Genomic DNA, 11,009 nt, shown 5'->3' on the forward strand with positions numbered 1-11,009 from the left:
CTCCCCACTCAAGGCATTGAGACCTGGTACACAGGGTTGCAGCGCCACTGATTTGGCTCAGCCAAACCTGAATGTCACCGAGACCCTGTGTGCCAGGTCCCAAAAGCCAAGAACAAGGAGCTGAGCCCAGCCTCATGAGACAGGAACTGTCACCATGGGCTGAGTGCAGGGTAGGCTTGTTCTCCAACCAACCAATCCACCAACCACCACCCCGCAGCCTTCCTTCTGGACCAGGCCATGATTAGGATTGTGGTAATGGGATGGAGGATGATGCTGTGGCAGGGGTGCTGGAACAATTTTTATAGTGGGAGTTCTAAGAGACACTGAACCAAACTATAACCCTGTACATAACGGAAACTACTTCAAGCCAGGTGGTGTTGCAGCACCCCCCACACCCCTCGTTCCAGCATCTATGTGCTTTGGATGGCCTGTCAGTGCCCCATCAGCAAGGCGAGGAGGCAGCAAAGGGGAAGAAATAGGATGCTAGCCTCTGATTTTTGCCCCCTGGGTGGGTTACATAAAAAGACAAAGTACACTTGGTGGGTCACTTTAGTAAAAAGTTTGGGAACACTGGCCCATCATATCTCCAGTAATGCTCCAAAAAGGAATTCTGTAAATATATCTTCTTGGTGCTCTGTATTTCAGCCCCAATCCTGCAAAGATCCAGCTAGCCAGTCTCCTTGGAGACCCTAGTCATTGACTCAAACTCTAACAGGGAGTTTCGCAAGGGAGTTCTCCAGGTGAAGGAGGAGCAAATACAGGACCCTTGGGGTAAGTGGCTGCCTGTAGTGTGTGTTTTTGTTCGAGGTTACTTGCTGTGTGCTGAGCTTGTGTTTGTCTGTTTGTTTGAAGGACCATGTGCTGTGGCGGGCAGTTAGAAGCTGTGAGCTTCAAAGTAAGGTTTGAAAGCTAGAAGCCTCTGTTAATTGGCTGAGCCTCAGTCAGTGGGCGGGGCTATCAAGAAGGCCAGGGCTTTATAAAGCAATGCAGGGAGCTTTGTGAACAGGGCTGTTAACGGGGAGTTTCGCAAGGGAGTTGGGAAGGGGACAAGGTTCACTTGCTGTTCTTTAAAACCTGTAAATTAAACTACATTCAAAACTTCTTGATTTAAACAATACCCTTTCATTAACTAGGTAGCTGTAGGAGAGAATGCAGGCAGAAGCCCAGCAGCAGAGTGGAGGCTAACCACTTTATTGTGCTGAGTGCAGCATGTATTGATTACCTGCCCTATTCTGTGCAAGGAGCTCCTGGCCCTCAGAGACCGCGTATGGACTTTGGAGGCCAGAGTGGTGGAACTGGAGGAGCTAAGGGAGGCAGAGAGGTATGTTGATGAGGCTTTCCCGGAGACTGTAGAATTGTCCCACCTCCGGTCAGACAGCCCCTGAGCTGTTGAGGGGATGAAAGGTCGAGGGAAGTAGAGCAGTCAATGGGAGCAGAGGGAAACTTTCCCATAGTTGGGACCCTCCTTCCAGATGGTGTTGGGGTATCCTCTCACACTGAGGTAACCTCTCCGGGCGAGGGAACTCCAGTCACTAGGAAAAGGCAGGTGTTAGTAATGGGAGATTCAATCATTAGAAACGTAGATAGCTGGGTTTGGGATGACCAGAAAAACCGTATGGTGACTTGCCTGCCTGGTGCGAAGGTTGCGGATCTCTCGAGGCATCTAGATAGACTTATGTGTAGTGCTCGGGAGGAGCTGGTGGTTGTGCTACATGTAGGTATCAGTGACATATGGAAGGGTAGGAGAGATGTCCTGGAGGCCAAATTTAGGCTGCTAGGGAAGAGATTGAAATCCAGGACCTCTAAGATGGCATTCTCAGAAATGCTCCCAATTCCATGCGCAGGGCCAGGTAGGCAAGCAGAGCTTCAGAGTCTCAATGCGTGGATGAGACGATGGTGTAGGGAGGAGGGGTTTAGATTCATCAGGAACTGGGGAAACTTTTGGAATGGGGCAGTCTATACAGGAGAGATGGGCTCCACTTAAACCAAAGTGGAACCAGATAGCTGGCACTTAACATTAAAAAGGTTGCAGAGCAGTTTTTAAACTAAGAGATGGGGAAAAGCCGACTGCTGCAGAGGAGCACGTGGATTGGACAGAAACTTCTCTTAGAGGAGAGTCTATTAATAAAGATTCTCTAGGTTTTAGTCAGGAGGACAGGATGGAAGAGGATAATCTAGGGGCCAGATCAGAAGAGAAACATTCACATAATAAAGAATCGGCCACATCAGAAAAGGGCAGACAAATAAACAGTGACAATTTTTAAAAGTGCTTGTATATAAATGCTAGAAGTCTAAATAATAAGATGGGTGAACTAGAGTGCCTTGTGATAAAGGAGGATATTGATATAATAGGCATCACAGAAACCTGGTGGACTGAGGACAATCAATGGGACACAATCATTCCAGGGTACAAAATATATTGGAAGGACAGAACAGGTCGCGTGGCGAGGTGGGGAAGGAACGACGACAGTAATTGCATGCTCTAATAAGACTATAATATTAGGGATCTATTATCGACCACCTGACCAGGACAGTGATAGTGAAGACAAAATGCTAAGGGAAATTAAAGAGGCTATCAACATTAAGAACTCAATAATAGTGGGGGATTTCCACTATCTCCATATTGACTAGGAACATGTCACCTCAGGACAAAATGCAGAGACAAAATTTCTTGATACTTTAAATGACTGCTTCTTGGAGCAGCTGGTATGGGAACCCACAAGGGGAGAGGCAACTCTCGACTTAGTCCTGAGTGGAACGCAGGAGCTGGTCCAAGAGGTAACAATAACAGGACCACTTGGAAATAGCAACCATAATATAACAACATTTAACATCCCTGTGGTGGGAAGAACACTTCAACAGCCCAACACTGTGACATTTAATTTCAGAAAGGAGAACTATGCAAAAATGAGCGGGTTAGTTAAACAGAAATTAACAGGTATGGTGACCAAAGTGAAATCCCTGCAAGCTGCATGGACGCTTTTCAAAGACACCATAATAAAGGCTCAACTTAAATGTACCCCAAATTAAAAAACACAGTAAAAGAACTAAAAAAGAACCACTGTGGCTTAACAATCAAGTAAAAGAAGCAGTAAAAGATAAAAAGGCATATTTTTAAAAGTGGAAGTCAAATCCTAGTGAGGTAAATAGACATGAGCATAAACACTGCCAAATTAACTGTAAAAATGTAATAAGAAAAGCCAAAGAGGAGTTTGAAGAACAGCTAGCAAAAAACTCCAAAGGTAATAACAAAATGTTTTTTAAGTACATCAGAAGCAGGAAGCCTGCTAAACAACCAGTGGGGCCCCTGGACAAATGAGATCCAAAAGGAGCGCTTAAAGACCACAAAGTCATTGCAGAGAAACTAAATGGATTCTTTTCTTCAGTCTTCACAGCTGAGGATGTTAGGGAGATTCCCAAACCTGAGCTGGTTTTTGTAGGCGACAAATCTGAGGAACTGTCATAGATTGAGGTGTCACTAGAGGAGGTTTTGGAATTAATTGATAAACTTAACAGTAACAAGTCACCGGGACCAGATGGCATGCACCCAAGAGTTCTGAAAGAACTCAAATTTGAAGTTGCAGAACTATTAAATATGGTTTGTAACCTGTCCTTTAAATCGGCATCTGTACCCAATGACTGGAAGATAGCTAATGTAACGCCAGTATTTTAAAAGGGCTCTAGAGGTGATCCCAGCAATTACAGACCGGTAAGTCTAATGTCAATACCGGACAAATTAGTTGAAACAATAGTAAAGGATAAAATTGTCAGACACACAGAAGAACATAAATTGTTGGGCAAAAGTCAACGCGGTTTCTGTAAAGGGAAATCATGTCTTACTAATCTATTAGAGTTCTTTGAAGGGGTCAACAAACATGTGGACAAGGACAGTGGACATAGTGTACTTAGATTTCCAGAAAGCCTTTGACAAGTTCCCTCACCAAAGGCTCTTACGTAAATTAAGTTGTCATGGGATAAGAGGGAAGGTCCTTTCATGGATTGAGAACTGGTTAAAAGACAGAGAACAAAGTATAGGAATAAATAGTAAATTCTCAGAATGGAGAGGGGTAATAAGTGGTGTCCCCCAAGGGTCAGTCCTAGGACCAATCCTATTCAACTTATTCATACATGATCTGGAGAAAGGGGTAAACAGTGAGGTGGCAAAGTTTGCAGATGACATTAAACTGCTCAAGACAGTTAAGACCAAAGCAGACTGTGAAGAACTTCAAAAAGATCTCACAAAACTAAGTGATTGGGCAACAAAATGGCAAATGAAATTTAATGTGGATAAATGTAAAGCAACGCACATTGGAAGAAATAACCCCAACTATACATACAATAGGGGGCTAATTTAGCTACAACGAATCAGGAAAAAGATCTTGGAGTCATCGTGGATAGTTCTCTGAAGACATCCAGGTAGTGTGCCATGGAGGTCAAAAAAGCAGACAGGATGCTAGGAATCATTAAAAAGGGGATAGAAAATAAGATGGAGAGTATCTTATTGCCTTTATATAAATCCATGGTACGCCCACATCTTGAACACTGCGTACAGGTGTGGAATCATCATCTCAAAAAAGATATACTGGCATTAGAAAAGATTCAGAGAAGGGCAACTAAAATGATTAGGGGTTTGGAACGGGTCCCGTATGAGGAGAGTTTAAAGAGGCTAGGACTTTTCAGCTTGGAAAAGAGGAGACTAAGGGGGGATATAATAGAGGTCTATAAAATCATGAGTGATGTAGAGAAAGTAAATAAGGAAAAGTTATTTACTTGTTCCCATAATACAAGAACTAGGGGCCACCAAATTAAATTAATGGGCAGCAGGTTTAAAACAAATAAAAGGAAGTTCTTCTTCAGACAGCGCACAGTCAACTTGTGGAACTCCTTGCCTGAGGAGGTTGTGAAGGCTGGGACTATAACAGGGTTTAAAAGAGAACTATATAAATTCATGGAGGTTAAGACCATTAATGGCTATTAGCCAGGATGGGTAAGGAATGGTGTCCCTAGCCTCTGTTTGTCAGAGGGTGGAGATGGATGGCAGGCGAGAGATCACTTGATTATTACCTGTTAGGTTCACTCCCTTTGGGGCACTTGGCGTTGGCCACTGTCGGTAGACAAGATACTGGGTTAGATGGACCTTTGGCTGTACTGGGTCAGACCTTTCTTATGTGCTTATGTAAATGGAGAGTCTCACAAGTGCAGGGACATGCCTGGCTAGTGTCTTGCAGACTGAGGGCCTAAATCTTCATGAAGAACCTTCATATCAAATTAGATCAATTTACACCAGCAGAGCAAGTTCAATTGCATAACTGGAAACTAGCAGGTGTTACTAAACCAACATCACCATCAATAAATGAGGGCATAAGAACCTAGGTGGCAGTTTTGTGAATGGCACAATACTGAGAATGTTTATTGGTTCCTGTTGTACAAGACGCAAACATGTGCGTGCCAGGGAAAAGCACAAATGCAGTAGCTGGCTGCTAATGGAAGAGTAAAGCCAGATTTAATATTCTAGGCTAGCTTGGCTTGCTGTCACCTGCGGCCAGCCACATTGTACATTTAGGGGAGAGGGATAGCTCAGTGGTTTGATCATTGGGCTACTAAACCCAGGGTTGTGAGTTCAATCCTTGAGGGGGCCATTTACAAAACTGGGGTTAAAAATAAAAAACTGTATGGGGTGTTGTCCTGCTTTGAGCAGGGGGCTGGACTAGATGATCTCCTGAGGTCCCTTCCAACCCTGATATCCTATGTGGAGGACAAAGCTTCTAGACTGGCCTCAGGTTTCACATCGGCTTGAGTGATCAGCCCTCATATAGATTGCAGCAATCACAACATGTCTTCCATTCTTCTCATAATCTGGCCGTCCTTCTCCATTGCCTGCTGGTGCTGATGCCCTACAGAGCAGAATATGAGCTAGACCAGTAGTTCTCAAACTTTTTTTTACTGGTGACCCCCCTCACACAGCAAGCCTCTGAGTGCAACCCCCCCTCACACAGTAACACTTGTTGACATATTTAACACCCTGATGAATGCTGGCGGCAGAGCAGGGGTGGGGCGGAGGCTGACAGCTCGCGACCCCCCAGGTAATAAGCTTGCGACCCTCGAGGGGTCCCGACCCCCGTTTGAGAACCGCTGAGCTAGACCCCCCGACCCCTCAGCCCGGCCAAGCCCTTTCCCCCAGGCATCGCTGCAGAGCTGGCGCCTGGGCAGAGACTGGGACGGGGAGCGGCTGCAGATTAGACCCTGCAGCTCCGGCCCTGGCCCTGAACAGGATTTGGGCCCAGGCGGGGGGGGGGGCTCGTTTCTGCTGCACCCCCAGTCTGGGCAAGGGCTGGGCCTGAACCTTCCCGGGCGGGAAGGAAGGGGAGCCCCCATCGCCGCCACCCGCCCCAGGGCAGGGAGACCCTCAGCCCCAGGTTGGGGGCGGCGCTCGGGCCTCCCACGGCTGGGGGGGGAGCCCCCTCCCCATTCCCCACCAAGGCTGGGGGGAGCCCGCACACGAGCCCCGCCCCGCCGGGGAGTCCCCCCATCCCTACAGGCGGGGAGGTCTCGCTACCCGGGTCCGGAGCCTCCTACCTGCTCCGCTTCGGGGCCTGCCAGGCCGCTCCCCAGCCCGCTGCGGCGTTGCCTGGCAACAGCAGCTTCCCCTCCCGTGCGATGCGGGGGGTCACGTGATACCGCTCAGCCAATCCGGAGGTACGGGCCGTGGGCCGGGACCATGTGACTGAGAGGGGCGAGGAGGGGAGGGGGGTGATCGGCGGAGGGAGGTCGCCCTGTGTCACAGCGGGTGTACAGCGCCTAGCACGGCCGAGCCGGGGGGTCAGTGGCATCCAGCGCGGCCCCGGCTTTAGAGCTCACTGACTGGACAGCTGAGGCGAGGGAGAGAGACTTGCCCAAGGCTGCTCAGCTGGGAAGAGAGTCTGGGTCTCGCCCCCACTTCAGTGCCCCCTCGAGCCGTGAGGAAACAGTCCCTTCACACTACCCCACACGGTAATCAAGAGCCCCCATTGTACAGATGGGGAAACCGAGGCAGAGAGGGAGCAAAGTGCTTTGTGCAGGATCACGTCTGAGAATGGAACCTGAAGTGCCCCTGACTCAGTCACAGTCTCTCCCCAGCAAGAAAAGTGACATTTTTAGCTATTTTATTAATCTCTATCTTTTAACTTGGCAGCCTCTCTAAGGGCTAGTCTACACTGGCAGCGCTTTAACGTGGCTTGTGTGGTCACGGCAGAGTAGGGTGACCAGACAGCAAATGTGAAAAAATTGGGATAGGGTGGAGGGTAACAGGAGACTATATAAGAAAGAGACCCAAAAAACGGGACATCTGGTCACCCTACCACAGAGCTCTCCTAGTGCTCTAAATAACCACCTCCAGGAGGGTGTAGCTCCCACTGCTGGTGCACTGTCTACACTGGTGCTTTACAGCACTGAAACTTGCTGGCTGCGCTCAGTGCTGTAAATTGCCAGTGTACACAAGCCCTTTTAAGTATACACAGTCTCAAAAGGCGGGCCCTCTCATGACTGCAGACAGCCTTCACGTTTGCTGCTCTCTAACATCTGAAGTCAGGAGAGCTGCAGGCCTGAATGACATCTTTGTGTTTGCTCCAGAGCTTTCTAATATCCTATACAGCATTGCTCTATGTGGAATTAATGCTTTGCATTACGTAGGAAGGCTCTGTGTTTTCAGTCAGAGGGGCTCTGTCACGTACATAATTCTTCTTTTAATAAAAGTTATTTTCCCACGTTAACATGGTCTGCTACCACAAAAATTAATGTTGGGGTTTTTTGCGACCCTCTCTTATGAGACTGTTCCTTTAACTCTGTCTCTAACATTAAATGAAATTTAAGTTTGGGTTGGAATTAGTTTAAAAAAAAATCTATAATATCCCACATGCTTTTGGACCTTTTCTGCAAACTGCATAGACAGCGTTCTCTGTTTTCTAGTGCATATGCCTTGCAAATACAGCTTTTAATTACACAGACAGTTTATCAAATATAATATAAAACTTCATAACATATACATGTGTAACATCTACCACTGAGTAATATGCTATTGGTGCCAAACAGATGGAAACCATAAAAGTCATTTATATAGTATAAATAGGGAAGGACTCCCTGCCTTGTTCACTGTATGCCTTACAAGTTGCATTTTAGAAAGCTATAGAAAATAAATTGTATATTTTATTATTTGAGAAATAGTATGTGAGTATGCAGTTAGAATCTCAGAGCATACACACAACATGCAGAATGAAGGGTCGTGCATGCAACCTTAATATTGCACATTCCAAAAAAAAAAGAATCAGAAAAAGCCACTGTTAATGTTCTGTTAATATTGCTCACCGCGGATTGTTTGGAAAAAGACACTACACAATCTCAAACTAGTGGGCCAAATACCAGTGGTGTGCTCTGTCCTGTTCAGGGAGGCCTGTCTCACTGAGTGCACACTTGCTTTCTGCACAGCCTGGCTCATTCACAGACTCCTAGCACTGATTCCCTGGTCTTTCTTCCTTTAAAATGCTAGTAAAATGGCTGCAAAACTGAACCCAAAGTTTTACACATGCTCAAAATGCAAGTTTCAAATACTAACAACTATGCAAAATCCAAACCGCATTTTCATGGGAAATCTCAAGGGTACTTTTCTTCAATAAGGGCTATTTCCCATCCAGCCTTAAGCTCTCTAGTCTCAGTAATTTTGGTATTAAAGCTATTCAAAACAGTAAGACTTCTTTTAATTAATGATCTGCCTGTATTCTTTTATTCTCATTTTTGGTCAGATGTTCCACAAACAGGAGAAAAAAAATCACACTTGAGCAGACACCAGATCTAAAAATATCAGCCTGAAATGTTTGGAAAGTTAGGAACAACCAGAGACTGGGTTATAATAGAAACACACAACATTCAGGATAGCTATTGCTAACATTCCAGCAACAGCACACTGGGATCACTATACCACCACTAAAAAGCAGCCATCTCTGCAATGGAAAGAAACTGGGGGCAAATTCCCTCTCTTAGGGAAAAGGCCACAGGATGTTTAACCACCACACAGAGTAGTCAAGATCTTGTCTGAATAAACCCGGAATGAATCAGTCCAAGGAAGGGATCACTTAATTCCATTACTCTTGACCTTAGCTGAATTGGAACCTAGTTCTCAGGTATAAAACTATTGTGAGTAGAGTCTGTGCCACCAAACTCCTATAGACATAATCCAGGTCCCACAAAGAATTTCCAGGTATTTATAGAGATGTCATTTCAAGACACATTAAACTTACCAGTATCTCAAGTGATGGATGAAGCTAATGGGAACACTCCAGTGATATGGACAACTAGGACAGTTGTCCGCAAGAGCTGGTGCCAAAGGTGTTGCAATCAATTAAGAATTAATACAGCTGACAGTTTTTTGTAGTAGACTGTTTTGCAAAGACAAAGTGAGCTGCCCCTCCACTGGGGTTTTAAATAGACAAAAGATAACTGTGGTGATGGGTGGCAATATAAAACTGTGGTAGATTGTCAGTGGAAAACTGCACCAGCCAGCACTGCAATAATGCAAACTACTGTATATATCCTGGGTATCAGCTGCTAGAGAAAACGGCACATTTGCTAGATAAACTCATCATCACTTCACTGTCTACATCTCACTTTAAAAGTATAAATACATATTGGGAACTTGTCTGCTGTTAGTACAAGTGGGATTAATGGATATAAATTCCATTATGGCAGATGGGCACATTAAAAAATCCCAAACACACGGGTGGAATAACCATATCAAAAATTACTGCACAATAATCACATTTGACAAGCATTTTCAGTCAAGGGGACCAAGAAATGGAATGAACTTCAGGGGAAATTAGGTAAATCCAGAGTCTGATCCTCTCTAGGAAATGCTGCTAAATCCTCCTCCTTTTAAAAAAAAAAAAAGCTGCTCCACTGTAGAAAGAATGAGACTCTCAACATTGACACTCCCATCTACCCAAAATCCTCCCCCCATAACAAAACAAATCACCTAAAACAAATCAACCAACCCAAAAATATACCTCCAGCACAAATTTTATACCAGAGAGAGATGAGCCAGAGATTCCATGAAGTCCTCCTAGAGATTTCACTATTGCCATTGATTTTACATGTGAAAGGCCCTCAGATACTGTAGTGATGGACAGCAGAATAAAACTCTAGGTTAGAATCTAGGAGGTACCCAAGGCTGGAATAGCAGAGGCTGCTATGATTCAGGAGTGAGGTGCACCGGCAGAGTTCAGCGAAGGGACCTGGAACAGATTAGCTGGGGATGTTGTGAGCCAGGCGGCGCAGTTGGGGAAAGAGGGAGGACTGGAATAGCACAATATTCTGCAGGTCAATATTAAAACAGATGTGGAGACAACTTGTACAGTGTCAGCCTTCACCATTCCTTCCTCAAGCCAGTGCTAGTGCCTCACTTTTACAAGGAACAACCTCACTCACTGTGGCACTCAGCCACCTTTTTATGGCTGTTTTAACAGCTATCTCTTGTGTAAATACTGTGTGCTTTTTAATATCCCTGGATTTATTCAGAGTTCAGAAATTCCAGAAACTAGAAACATCTGCATCTCCTGGCAAATCCGCAAAAGGCTGAAAGGATTGTTGATATTTGTGGGTTATGCCGCTGTGTTGCTGTTCAAAGCTAAAATTACTGTAGGTCCTCCTCTGTTTATTCTAAAAGCAGATGCTTCCTGCTGTAAACAGAGAAATCTCTATAACCCTGTGGCTTTTTGGAGCATGTTGAAACCATAGAGTTTCTTTTACATTGATAATATTTGCACAGCCTTTAAAGAAAAGGAGTGCACTATCTGGTGCATTGAGGAAACTGTCTACCTGATATGCTAAATACAGTGACTCGGGGGAACTAAATTTGTATCAGAGAGAACAGACAGAAGGCAGATAATGTGTTGAGATGGTGTTTGCTCTGATGCGTTGTCTTTTTGAACCTACTAAATGTGTGTTTTAAGGAAACTAAAAATGTAATAAAATCAGCCATGTAT

General features: G+C 45.2%; 1 protein-coding gene across 6 annotated transcripts in view; it reads right to left on the reverse strand.

Annotated features, from left to right (window-relative positions):
• ARMC9 (armadillo repeat containing 9) overlaps positions 1–6,642 on the reverse strand; it is a 137,321-nt gene extending 130,679 nt beyond the window's left edge. For all 6 annotated transcript variants that reach the window (XM_050963799.1, XM_050963801.1, XM_050963802.1 and 3 more), the window contains exons 1-2: positions 6,577–6,642; positions 549–5,894 (exon numbers count right to left, since the gene is read on the reverse strand). The gene's annotated coding sequence lies outside the window, so the exon portion shown is untranslated. The remainder of the gene's footprint in view (positions 1–548; positions 5,895–6,576) is intronic.
• Positions 6,643–11,009: the final 4,367 nt, after the last annotated feature.

This window comes from Gopherus flavomarginatus, chromosome 8 (genome assembly GCF_025201925.1).
Source record: "Gopherus flavomarginatus isolate rGopFla2 chromosome 8, rGopFla2.mat.asm, whole genome shotgun sequence".
NCBI classification, from domain to species: Eukaryota; Metazoa; Chordata; order Testudines; family Testudinidae; genus Gopherus; species Gopherus flavomarginatus.